The 12,253-nt window shown below is 36.0% G+C and overlaps 1 pseudogene; it reads right to left on the bottom strand.

Annotated features, from left to right (window-relative positions):
- Positions 1-428: 428 nt before the first annotated feature.
- LOC102748715 (transcription initiation factor TFIID subunit 9B pseudogene) lies at positions 429-1,177 on the bottom strand (annotated as a pseudogene).
- Between the last annotated feature and the right edge of the window lie 11,076 nt (positions 1,178-12,253).

Genomic DNA, 12,253 nt, shown 5'->3' with positions numbered 1-12,253 from the left:
TGGTGAAAAAAAAAATTGTGACTATTTTACCTCATAAAAGAAAGTATTTAAATGTAGATTAGAAATTATGCTATTAAAGATTAGTCCACTGATCAGGCTGTAGAAACTGAAACTTAAGTGCTGCTGTCAGTGATACATGGCAGAAAACTGCTTCCAAATATAAAATTGTCATGGTAGAATTCAACATTAATCAAAATATTCAGAAACAAACACTTTTTTACTTGAAGCCTAATGAAGAAACATTGGTATGCTTACCTAAGATACCTGTTTTAAGAAATAAAGAAATTAACAATTTAAGCTAATGTGAAAAATACTGCAGCTACATTTAAGTTTTCTAAGATGAAACTTGAGAAGATAGAGAATATTCTAGTTCAGTATAATGGGCTCCAAACCAACTACACGTTTGAAATACATCTTGATTGTATTCCTTACATAGTATCATTATCATCATCTTCGTGTTTTCTCTTCAATGGGTTCGATTCATTGGCCATGTTCTGTGATGAAACCATGTTGGTGGTAATAAGAATAGTTTTTGGTCCAATTATTGAAGGATTAATCAGAACATTTTAAACTGCAGTTGTTGCAGGAACTGATTTGACAGGTAGGGACTGAGAAGGTGGAATCTGCACCGTAAATCTTTGGCTTGTCACCAACACTGGAAGTACAACTTTATTTGGGACAGACGTTTGTGGGGTTGCTGCAGTAGGAGTGGAAGGTCGCTACCAACAGCACCAACACTTAACTGTGGTACTACTCTTCCTTGGTTAGGTCCCTTTTTAATTAAGGACTTCAGCCTATAGTTTGGAGCTGTTAAGCAGTATCTTTCAGGTGGCAGTCTGGGTCCTGCATATGGCTTAATCAGTGGTAAAGGGGTTTGATTTTTCTGCCTTGCAATATCCAGTAAAAAATTTCTTGGAGGAGGAGAAGTAAAAGATTGATCAGCGTGACACTGGATTGCCAGTCTCACATCATTGCACCAACATTAGGTTTCTTAGCATGGCTTGAATAAATTTTTGCATCATCCATAATTGTAGTCACACATCAGAAAGCAAATTCCAACATTTGATTTATAACCCTTGGTTCATACTCCGTAATTCCCATATCCTTCAGGATTTGTGCCATCACCAAGGCATCTCTCAGAGCGTTCTTGGGAGGTGCCATCTTGCTGGACTCCATGTTATCCTGCTGCTCGTCACCCGGGGAGAGAGCCTCTTTTTATTCTTTTTAAATATTTTATTTATTTATTTGAGAGAGAGAGAGAGCGTGCTCATGTGCACATGAGCCGGGGAGAGGGGGCGAGGAGGAGAGAGAGAAGCAGACTCCCCACTGAGCAGAGAGCCTGATGTGGGGCTCAATCCTAGGACCCTTGAGATCATGACCTGAGCTGAAGGCAGATGCTTAACCAACTGAGCCACCCAGGTACCCTTCTCCTCCTCTTATAAGGGCTCTTATCATTGGATATACAGATCACCCAGTTAATCTTGAGATCCTCTACTTAATTACATCTTCAAAGACCCTGGTACCAGGGGTTAGGACATGGACATATCTTTGGGGGAACCACAATTCAACCCAATACAGGGACCTTTTTTCTTATTTTGTACTGCAATATTTATTTTATCTTTTAATCTTTTAAATTTTTTGGTATGATTTTATATGCAAAGCTTCATAAGAAAATTTTTACTGTCTCTGTTTCTTTTTGTGGCCACTGTTACTATTAATTCAACTTTATGAGTATTAGTAAAAGTACTGAAAATGATTGATTTATGGAGGAAAGCGGAACTAAAAATGATCCACTCCAAGTGTCAAATAGCTAGATATGGATTGCTTCTGGGCTGAGTTTTCAAAGGAACACAACAGAAAGCAGATTAGAGGCTGGAGAGAGAAAAGTGGGAGAAGAATCTGAGAACTCATCAGGATGGTGAAGACTCAGTAGAGGCTGGAAAAGAGAAAAGTGGGAGAAGAATCTGAGAACTCATCAGGATGGTGATCTCATCGTGTAGAGCCTAACAGCATGAGCTTCGGAGTTTGACAATCAGGATTCATCACCCCAACCTGTTGCCCTTACAATGATATTTGACCTTAGTGTGACTTCACCAAGTACAGGGACTTTTCAGAAGAGGATACAGGAAGGGAAACTCATAATCAGTTTTCACTTGATGGGCATGGAAGGGTGCAAATGGAGGAACCGGTGGGCCCTGCAGAGCTGGCAAGGATGAAGCAGACCCAGGCAGCTCAGGCAGAAGGACAGTGGGGGAGTGGCTCTGGACACATAGACGATAACACACGGGCACGAGGACTGGGAGAGAAGGAGCCAGCCAAGATGTGCTTACTTCGGTGTCCATTCTTTCATCTGTAATGGAAAAATGGAAGATGGAAGAAGGCGAATGAGCTACCCAATTAGTAGGCCATGACATACCAGTGCTAAATGGGCCTTTAGAAAAGAAATCATCCAAGCTCCTTCATTTTCAAAGAGAAACGTGAAGTCCACAGAGGTCGAATGTATTATCTGAGACAGCTCATTATGTTGGTGTGGAAGTCACCATTCTACAGTGCAGGAAAAGTATGCGTAGCTCCTGTAGTAAGCTGTCATCACCTGCCACAGAGACTCCTTTGAACGCTCTCCTATGTGTTTATACAGAATAACTGGTGCCAAGCAAATACACCTATGCAAGTCTTGCAATGATAGTCTCGAATTTATTACAGGAAGAAAATAAAAACAAAGTGAAAAAGATTAAAAATTGAGTCAGATAATACACTTTACTCAGAAATACTCACCTTGTGTAAATTTAGTCTCAGATATGTTAAATGACAGCCAGTTAGAAATGCATTACAGAATTCCTTTAATAAAATGTAAAATCCAGAGTTAATAGCTATATATATTTTTTAATGACACACATTTATTGCTGCACATAATTCATTGCACACATAAAGTATGAAATTTCCTGTGGGCAATAACAAATGTGATTTATAAATCACAAATTTGTGTGAAGTCTATTTCTTATTCTCTTGAGGACAGTTCCAAAAACCATAAAAAAATAGAAAAAAAAGTCTAAAACAATTAGAGATTTATATGTTTGTGTAATCATCTTTGTTTCAGTTCATTCTACAAGATATATTTTAAAATACAACTAGCTTATTTATATTCCTATCATAAAAATTATACAGAAATTAAAAGATGCAATCTTAAGGCTTTCTTCTTTTTAATCACTCAAGGAACATACTAATTTTTCAAGATTTTGAGTAAATAATTTTCTTCTGCATTTTTTAAATTTAAAAATGAACTTTTACTACTACAAAATTAGTGAATATAAATGGTAAAAAAATTTTTTTAATAAGGTTAAAAAAATGAAAACACAAGACAACATACTGAATGGGAGAAGGTATTTGTAAATGATATTTCCTGATAAGGGGTTAATATACAAAACATATAAAGAAATTACACCAGAAAAAAAATAATAATCCCATTAAAAATGGTCAGAGGACCTGAATAGACAGTTTTCCAAAGAAGACGGACAGATGGCCAACAGACACATGAAAAGATGCTCAACATCACTCATCATCAGGGAAATACAAATCAAAACCACACTTCGATATCACCTCACACCTGTCAGGATAACTAATATCAAAAAGACAAGAAATAACAAGTGTTTGCAAGGATGTGGAGAAAAAGGAACCTTTATGCACTGTTGATCGTAATGTAAATTGGTGCAGCCATTGTGGAAAACAATATGGAGGTTCCTCAAAAACTTAAGAATACCAATTTCTTCCATAAGTGTTCTATAGTTTTCAAAATACAGATCTTTTACTTCTTTGGTTAAGTTTATTCCTAGGTATCTTACTGTTTTTGGTGCAGTTGTAAATGGGATCCATTCCTTGATTTCTTTTTCTGCTACTTTGTTATTGGTTGTAGAACTGTGACAGGTTTCTGCACATTGATTTTATATCCTTCAACTTTGCTGAATTCATGTATTCTAGCAATTTTTTGGTGGAGTCTTTTGGGTTTTCTAGAGTATCATGTCATCTGCAAATAATGAAAGTGACTTCTTCCTTGCCAATTTTGGTGTCTTTTATTTCTTTTTGTTGTCTGATTTCTGAAGCTAAGACTTCCAGTACTATGTTAAATAGTAATGGTGAGAGTTGACATCCTTGTCTTGTTCCTGACCATAGGAGAAAGGCTCTCGGCTCATGGATTGGAAGAAAAAACATTGTTAAAATGTCTATACTACCTAAAGCAATCTACACATTTAAAGTAATCCCTATCAAAATACCACCAGCATTTTTCACAGAGCTAGAACAAACAATCCTAAAATTTGTATGGAACCACAAAAGACCCCGGATAGCCAAAGCAATTCTAAAAAAAAAAACAAAACTGGAGGCATCACAATTCCAGATTTCAAGCTCTATTTCAAAACTGTAGTCATCAAGACAGTATGGCCCTGGCACAAAAACAGACACATAGATCAATTGAACCAAATAGAGAACCCAGAAATGGACCCACAACTATATGGTCAACTAATCTCCAACAAAGCAGGAAAGAATATCCAATGGAAAAAAGACAGTGTCTTCAACAAATGGTGTTGGGAAAACTGGACAGCAACATGCAGAAGAATGAAACTGGACCACTTTCTTGAGCCATACACAAAAAATCAATTCAAAATGGATGAAAGACCTAAATGTGAGACAGGAATCCATCAAAATCCTAGAGGAGATCAGAGGCAGAAACCTCTTTGACCTCGGCTGCAGCAACTTCTTACTAGACACGTCGCCGGAGGCAAGGGAAGGAAAAAAAGCAGAAATAAACTATTGGGACAACATCAAAGTAAAAAGCTTCTGCACGGCAGAGGAAATAATCAACAAAACTAAAAGACAACTTTAGAATGGGAGAAGATATTTGCAAATGACATATTTGATAAAGAGTTAGTATCCAAAATCTATAAAGAACTTATCAAACTCAACACCCAAAAAACAAATAATCCAGTTAAGAAATGGGCAGAAAACATGAATAGACACTTTTCTAAAGAAGACATCCAGATGGCCAACAGATACATGAAAAGATGCTCAGCATCACTCAGCATCAGGGAAATACAAATCAAAACCACAATGAGATACCACCTCACACCTGTCAGAATGGCTAAAATTAACAATACACAAACCAACAGGTGTTGACGAGGCTGCAGAGAAAGGGGAGCCCTCTTGCATTGTCGGTGGGACTGCAAACTGGTACAGACACTCTGGAGAACAGTATGGAGGTTCCTCAAAAAAAAAAAAAAGCTGAAAATAGAGCTACCCTAGAATCCAGCAATTTCACTACTAGGTATTTACCTAAAGGAAACAAAAATACAGATTCAAAGGGGTACATGAACCCCGAAGTTTATAATAGCATTATCAACAATAGCCAAACTATGGAGAGAGCCCAAGTGTCCATTGACTGATGAATAAAGAAGATATGATATATATATATATACAATGAAATATTACTCAGCCAACAAAAAAACTAAATCTTGCCATTTGCAACAACATGGATGGAGCCAGAGGGTATTATGCTAAGTGAAGTAAGTCAGTCATTTATCAGAAAGATAAATACCATGTCACCTCACTGAGTTGTGGAATTTAAGAAACAAAACAGGTGAACATATGGTAAGGGGGTAAAGAAAAAAAGGAGAGAGGGAAACAAACCAGAAGAGACTCTTAATGATAGAGAACAAACTAAGGGATGATGGAGAGAGGTGGGTGGGGGATGGGCTAGATGGGTGATGGGTATTAAAGAGGGCACTTGTGATGAGCACTGGGTTTGTATGTAAGTGATGACTCACTGAATTCTACTCCAGAAACCAAGTTGCACTGTATGTTACCTAACTAAAATTTAAATAAAACAAATGAATAAAAGAATACCATATGATCCAGTAATTCCACTACTATTTGTCCAGAGAACAGAAATACACTAATTTGAAATAATCTATGCCCCCCTATGCTTATTACAGCATTATTTACAATAGCCAAGATATGGAAGCAGCCCAAATATCCATCAATAGATAAATGGATAAAGAAGATGTGTGTGTGTGTGTGTGTGTGTGTGTGTGTGTGTAACACTGGAACATTCCACACACTGGAAACTTACTCAGCCATAAGAAAGAATGAAATTGTGCCATTTGCAACAACATGGATGAATCTAGAGGTTATAATGTCAAGTGAAATAAGTCAGAGAAAGACAAATACCATATGATTTCACTCGTAGGTGGAATTTAAGAAACAAAACAAATGAACAAAGAAACGAAAAAAACCCCAAACTTTTAATATAAAGAGAAACTGATGGTTATCAGAGGGGAAAGGGGTGAGAGGATGGGGGAAATAAATGATGGGGATTAAGAGTACATTTATCATGGTGAGCCATGGTGAGTAATGTATAGAATGGTTGAATCACTCTATTGTACATCTGAATCTAGTATAACACTGTATGTTAATATACTGGAACTTAAAAAAAAGGAAAATGTGATATAAATACACACTAGAATATTACTCAGCCACAAAAAGAATGAGATCTTGCCATTTGCAACAACATGGGTGGACCTAGAGGGTATCATGCCAAGTGAAATAAGTCAGAGAAAAACAAATACCATATGATTTCACTCATATGTGGAATCTAAAAGTCAAATGAACAAACAAACAAAAGCTGAAACAGACTCATAAATACAAAGAACAAACTGGGGGTTACCAATGGGAAGTGGAGTTGGGGGATGGGCAAAAATGAGTGGAGGGGAGTGGCCTCCAGTTACAGAATGAGTAAATCACAGGGATGAAAGTTACAGCATAGGGAATACACTCAATTGTATTGTGATAGCATTGTATGGTGACAGATGGTAGCTACACTTGTGAGCACAGCATAACATACAGAATTACTGAGTCACTATGTGTTACACCCAAAACTAATGTACCATTGTGTACATTAACTATGCTTCAATAAAAAAAAAAATTAAAATACTATATTCCCAACACTAGTAGCACTTTATTGAACATATCTGTAAATTTTTATACATGTACATTTTAAACAAATGAAATAGTATATGTAATGTGTAGTGAGTGATTTGTTTTTGCCAGTTAACATTTTCTATTTTTCCATGTAAATGAAACTATCCCAACTAGTATCCAAATCATATTAAATTGTCCCCATTATAACCAAATGTCTTTGCAGTTGGTTTGTCCCAAGAAGAATCTCAGTCAGGACTATCTGTTGAATCCTGTTGTTAAATTAAGTCTGTAATCTAGAACAAGGGCTGCTGGCCAAATCCATCAGGCTACTGGTTTTTGTAAATAAAGTTTTATGGGAACACAGGCCTTCATTTATTTAGGCCTTGCCCATGGCTGCTTTCATTCTATAAAGGAAGAGTTGAGTAGTTGTGACAGAGGCCATGTAGCCCACAAAGTCTAAAATATATCTATCTGGCTCTTTTCAAAAAAGATTTGCTTACTCTCAATCTAGAATAGAAGAGTCTTTTTTTTAAAAATGGTACGAATTGTTGATGTGATTGGGCCTGTTATCACACTTTCTGGATTTATCTGGTTGCTCCTTATAGTATCTTAGCTTATTCTTCCTACTGGATATTTTTTCCCATTTCATTATAATAATCTCAATTACCTTAGTGTCAGTATGACCAGGCTTTCATACACACTAAAAGGACACATTAAATGAAATGAATGAAGGGAATTCTCTGATCCTGCCAAAATCTTATTTTTTTTTTCTGAAATTCCTTTTACTGGGGATAAGTCCTTTCATTATATCAATAGGGAAAAAAAAGATTTCAAATGAAAATATCTTAGGAGAAAGTATAATGGAGGAGCAGCACAGCCAATGACTGGATTTTAAGGCAGGAGATGAGGGGAGGTAGGGAAGATAAAGCGCTATTGGAAACCCAGTCATACCAAGGTGTGAGTGACTGACAAGGTCCAGGCTTATGAGAAACAGAAGCATAGGGCATGCAGAAAGGCTTTGTGTTCCTGAAAGAGTAGAGGGAAGAAAAACCATAAAGAAGAGAAAATTGAAATTTCAAGGATAAACTATTGTAAAATTTTGTCTGGAGCCAGTTCTGAGCAGTAAGAATTACATGGGTAAGATAGAGTGTCCAACCATTTCAAAATCAATGATGTTTCCATTTTCTTTGTGGGAGGCATCACATGGTCATACAGGGGCATAAGGAAGATCTACCACTTGCCTAGTACTGTTCTGATTACATTTCTGTAATAATTCCAAGTATCCTTTAGGGGCCTAACCCTATCCTTTCACATGCAATATTCAGGATCAGTCAATGAGTTACAACAGAATAATTTGAAACCTAACAACAGAATAACTTGAAAACTGTCATAAAGCTTGATACAATACACGCTTTTTAAGTACTAGATAATTCTTTTGTGATCATTGATTATAGCATGTTAATTGACTTTTGCCCAAAGACCAGTTGATTAAGCAGAGCTGAGTTCGCTAAACTTCCCACAGCAAAGGAGATCATCACCTTATCTTAAAGGGAGGAAGTTAGGGAAGGGATTCCTTTTAAAAGGATTTTGAGGTCTGGGCCAAGTGTTTAAGATGGGTCTTTCAAAGCAGGGACCCAAAGATGGGTCAGTCTGGTGAACATGGCAAAGCAAAGTTCTGATGAGCAAGCTCTTTGAATAGGTGAACAAATCTTTGTTCTGACAGGAGAGCTGTTTGCCCAGATGAGCAAACTGTTTGCCTTGATAAATTAGCTTGTAAGCATTTCCTGAAGCAAATGGTGAAGTTAATTATTGGTTTCCAGTCTTATCTTCCAGGGCATGAATTACCTGGGACAATCAGGTCATATTCACATAGGTGGTCTCAGTTTTCAGTCCTAATGGCTGAGTTATGTTGATGCAGATGGTCTCATGCCTCAAGAACTTTATGGAAATTAAAAGAAAACTAGGACATAAAATTATTGCCTTAATTATTTTTATATATTAATCAGAGATATTTGTTTTGTAATACTAAAGTTATATTGGAAATTTTCCTATCTGCTTTCAATGAATACTTAATTATTTTGGTCATTTATTTTGAGTGACCCAATTATTTGTAAGAACAAATATTAAAAGTACGGTCTTAAACATACTGGACCTTTTCCCTTAGTGATAATTGTAGCTGCTTAGACAACTTTTTAAAATTAAGTATGTCAAAGCTAACATGCTAATTTACGTTTGAAGTGTTGTTTCTAATAAAATGTGAGGAAGGAATCTATGTGTTTGAATAGATACGAAAGAACAATTTTGCCAATTAAAATGATTCCTTGAGATATTTGATATAAAAAAAAGAGTCAGTATTTCATTCATACTTCCCCTACATTTAACAGATATTTATTGGGCATCTACCATTTGCAAGCCACCATATAAAGTCTCTAGAGAATTTAAAGATGAATTTTTCCAAGACCCTGACCTCCAGGAGCTGATAGTTTAATAAGATGGATGGCAGAGAAAACTATAAGTGAAGGAGATTTTATGCAAGTCAAGAGGAGTCATATAATGTACTTCCAAACGATAGTATTAAAGTATAATTTTTAAAAAGTTAAAAACATGATTCTCATGCAAATATAGAATGACATGAGTCAGAGTTTTATTAACTCATTAGTGAGGGAATTATTAAAATGATAAAGCTGGTCCAAAGATCATTTTGAGGAACTAGATATTTATTCGCACTTTGAGAAAAGAATGTTGAAATGTGACGGGTAGGTTAGATGCAAAGTTAGTTAATGTCCTACAGGGCAGGAAAATCATAACTTTGAGGATTGTTTTCTTCCAGAATAAAATCTACAAGAAAACATGCAATTTCACCCAGTCTAAGGTCTTAATTAAGAGTAAATAACAAATTCAAATGCAGACTTTCCCTGAGATGATTAAATAATCTTTATAGGAGCCTATTATACATGACATTGAAAGTAGTGTTTTCATGTGGGAATTCCTAAGTGACATTTCTTGGGGATGTTATTCTAAATCCTGAATCCCAAGAAAAATCAGTTGAGAAAATGGGAAACAGGAAAACGTATTAAAATTCTCCTGTGAGAATTAAAGCTTATCAATGTAGAGACATTATTGGCTCAAAGGAATCCATGGACACCAAGGAGAAAGCAAGGGCAGTAAATGATCACGCACAGAGTAGAAGGTTAAGTTCAATGTTTCTAGGAATATATCTAGGTAAAATTTTAGACAATTTTTCTTAACAGACAAAACACTCTTAGAGAAAGCTGTGGACAAGGAATCATTTAAACATGGGAAAACACAGATGGGGTGTGGGTAGGAGGAAAGAGGGGCTTTCTAAGCAAAGGGAACTCTGTGAACAGAAGCAGAACGTTTGGAAAGTGAGAGGAATCTATAAAACCTATAAACAAGGGAAGATGAAGATTGGACCAGATGGTAGGAGGTCTTGAGGTTCCAAGACAGATTTGAGTTTTATTCTGTAAGCAGAGTAGTTATGCGATTATAGATGGGTTTTATGTATATAATTAAGGCTGTAGATTGTTGGAAAGGGGGTGAAGGAAGCTAGGGGAGCGATGACACTGGAGTCAGGCAGATGGGTTAGGGCAATGTTATGGTATAGTTTAGCTGTAACGCTGGCCTTAACCGGGTTAGCAGCAGTAGGTGTAGAGAACAAGGAGAAAACAGGTGCGCTACTATCTTGGTAATCGATTCCAAAAGGCAGGTCAAATGCTTGGATGTGTGTATTAGGGGATGGGGAGGGGCTGGTAAGAATGCAAGAAGAGTTAAAAATAAGCGTGAGACTAGGAAATACTCATATAGGAAACAGAAAAAGTATTTTCGCTTTGCTGTTAAAATGGCTTATTATGATGATTATCTTACCAATAAATTTGAATATTTATCAAAAGAAGGATTTTCTGTAAATTATCTCATTTGAAATAAATTTTGTTTCTGTGTCAAAGTTATGGAAAATTAAAAAAAAATTTTTTTTCCAAAATATATTTTGTCTTTTGCAAGAGAAGGTCATTTAGACAATAACCAACACATTATGAGGTCAGTTGGCTTTGGAATTAAGCCAATCCAGATAGCAAGGGTCTAGATAGAACCTCAACAACTGAGTACCCCAAACTTGGGTTCTCTTGAGTCTGTGTCTTTGTCAATATCTACTGGCCATTGGCATTATGAATGGACAGTGAGAAAACAAAGGAAAGTGTTTCGGAGATAGGAAGGGAATGGGTTGGGGGAGGGAGAGTCTCAGCAGAATAATCCCCCCCACCCCACCTTTCTCTTAGAAGGAAGAGAACAAACTTTATCTGTGAGAATATGGAACATTAAAATCAATACTAACGCTATTGACTCATTGATTCATTCAGTCCTATATAATTAATTCTTATTCTGAGGACCTTGGATTAGCCATCTACTTTCAGGAAGGTTCCTGCATCTGCACTAAAGAGACTCCTGGATATCCTGACTCAGTATACTTTTAGTCCTGGTTTTTCTAAGCTATAGAATGGCTATACTTTTGGGATGTGTTGATGTATATGTTACGGGGTGTGTGTCTTTGGCATGTGTGTGTGTATATATAATGCTTAGTTACCTATGTTTCCGTATTTTATTTCACATAGAAATTATCTTGCTATCCAAAGATTCTCCATTAATTAACTTAGTTTACTTGTAGTCTAGGGTGTAAAATTATCTCAGCACCTTAGAGATTATTTTCAAGATGACATACTACAAAACATAATTACTGTTATAAAAATGTTAGAATCATGTTTCGGTTTAGTTGAACACATAATTTTATATTTTTTTACATTCCTAGACATTATATAGATGTCAGTTATCTGATCAGTAAACTGATATAAATCATTTAAGAAGTCAGATTAACTAGGATCTTCAAAAAAAAAAAATCCCATTTGCTTGTGTTATGTGCCTCAGTGATAGCATGCCACACTGATACCATCAAGGAAAATATATATAATTGGTGTTATTTTTTTAAAATCAAAATTATTCAATATGTCTGACTTGTCCAAAGATTCACTTTAAATATGGGAACCTTAATTCCTTAAAAGAAGCTCCTGAGCCCGTGGTTCCTTTTCTTTTGTTTTGTTTTACTTAAAAGGCTAGCATAATAAAAGTATTAGAAACTCAGTTTCTTTATTTTCTGGAAATTTTGGCAAATGATTTATATAAGTACATATTTATTTCTATAAACCCATCCGACAGTTCTTTAATTTAAGAGGTGTTATAGTCTAATAGTAACCCCCCCTGGTGGTAGGAGAATATT

The sequence above is a fragment of the Leptonychotes weddellii genome, chromosome 7 (assembly GCF_054177405.1).
Source record: "Leptonychotes weddellii isolate Sample4059 chromosome 7, ASM5417740v2, whole genome shotgun sequence".
Taxonomy (NCBI): domain Eukaryota; kingdom Metazoa; phylum Chordata; class Mammalia; order Carnivora; family Phocidae; genus Leptonychotes; species Leptonychotes weddellii.
Note: the sequence above shows the minus strand (reverse complement) of the source record. Positions and strands in the feature narration are given on the sequence as shown.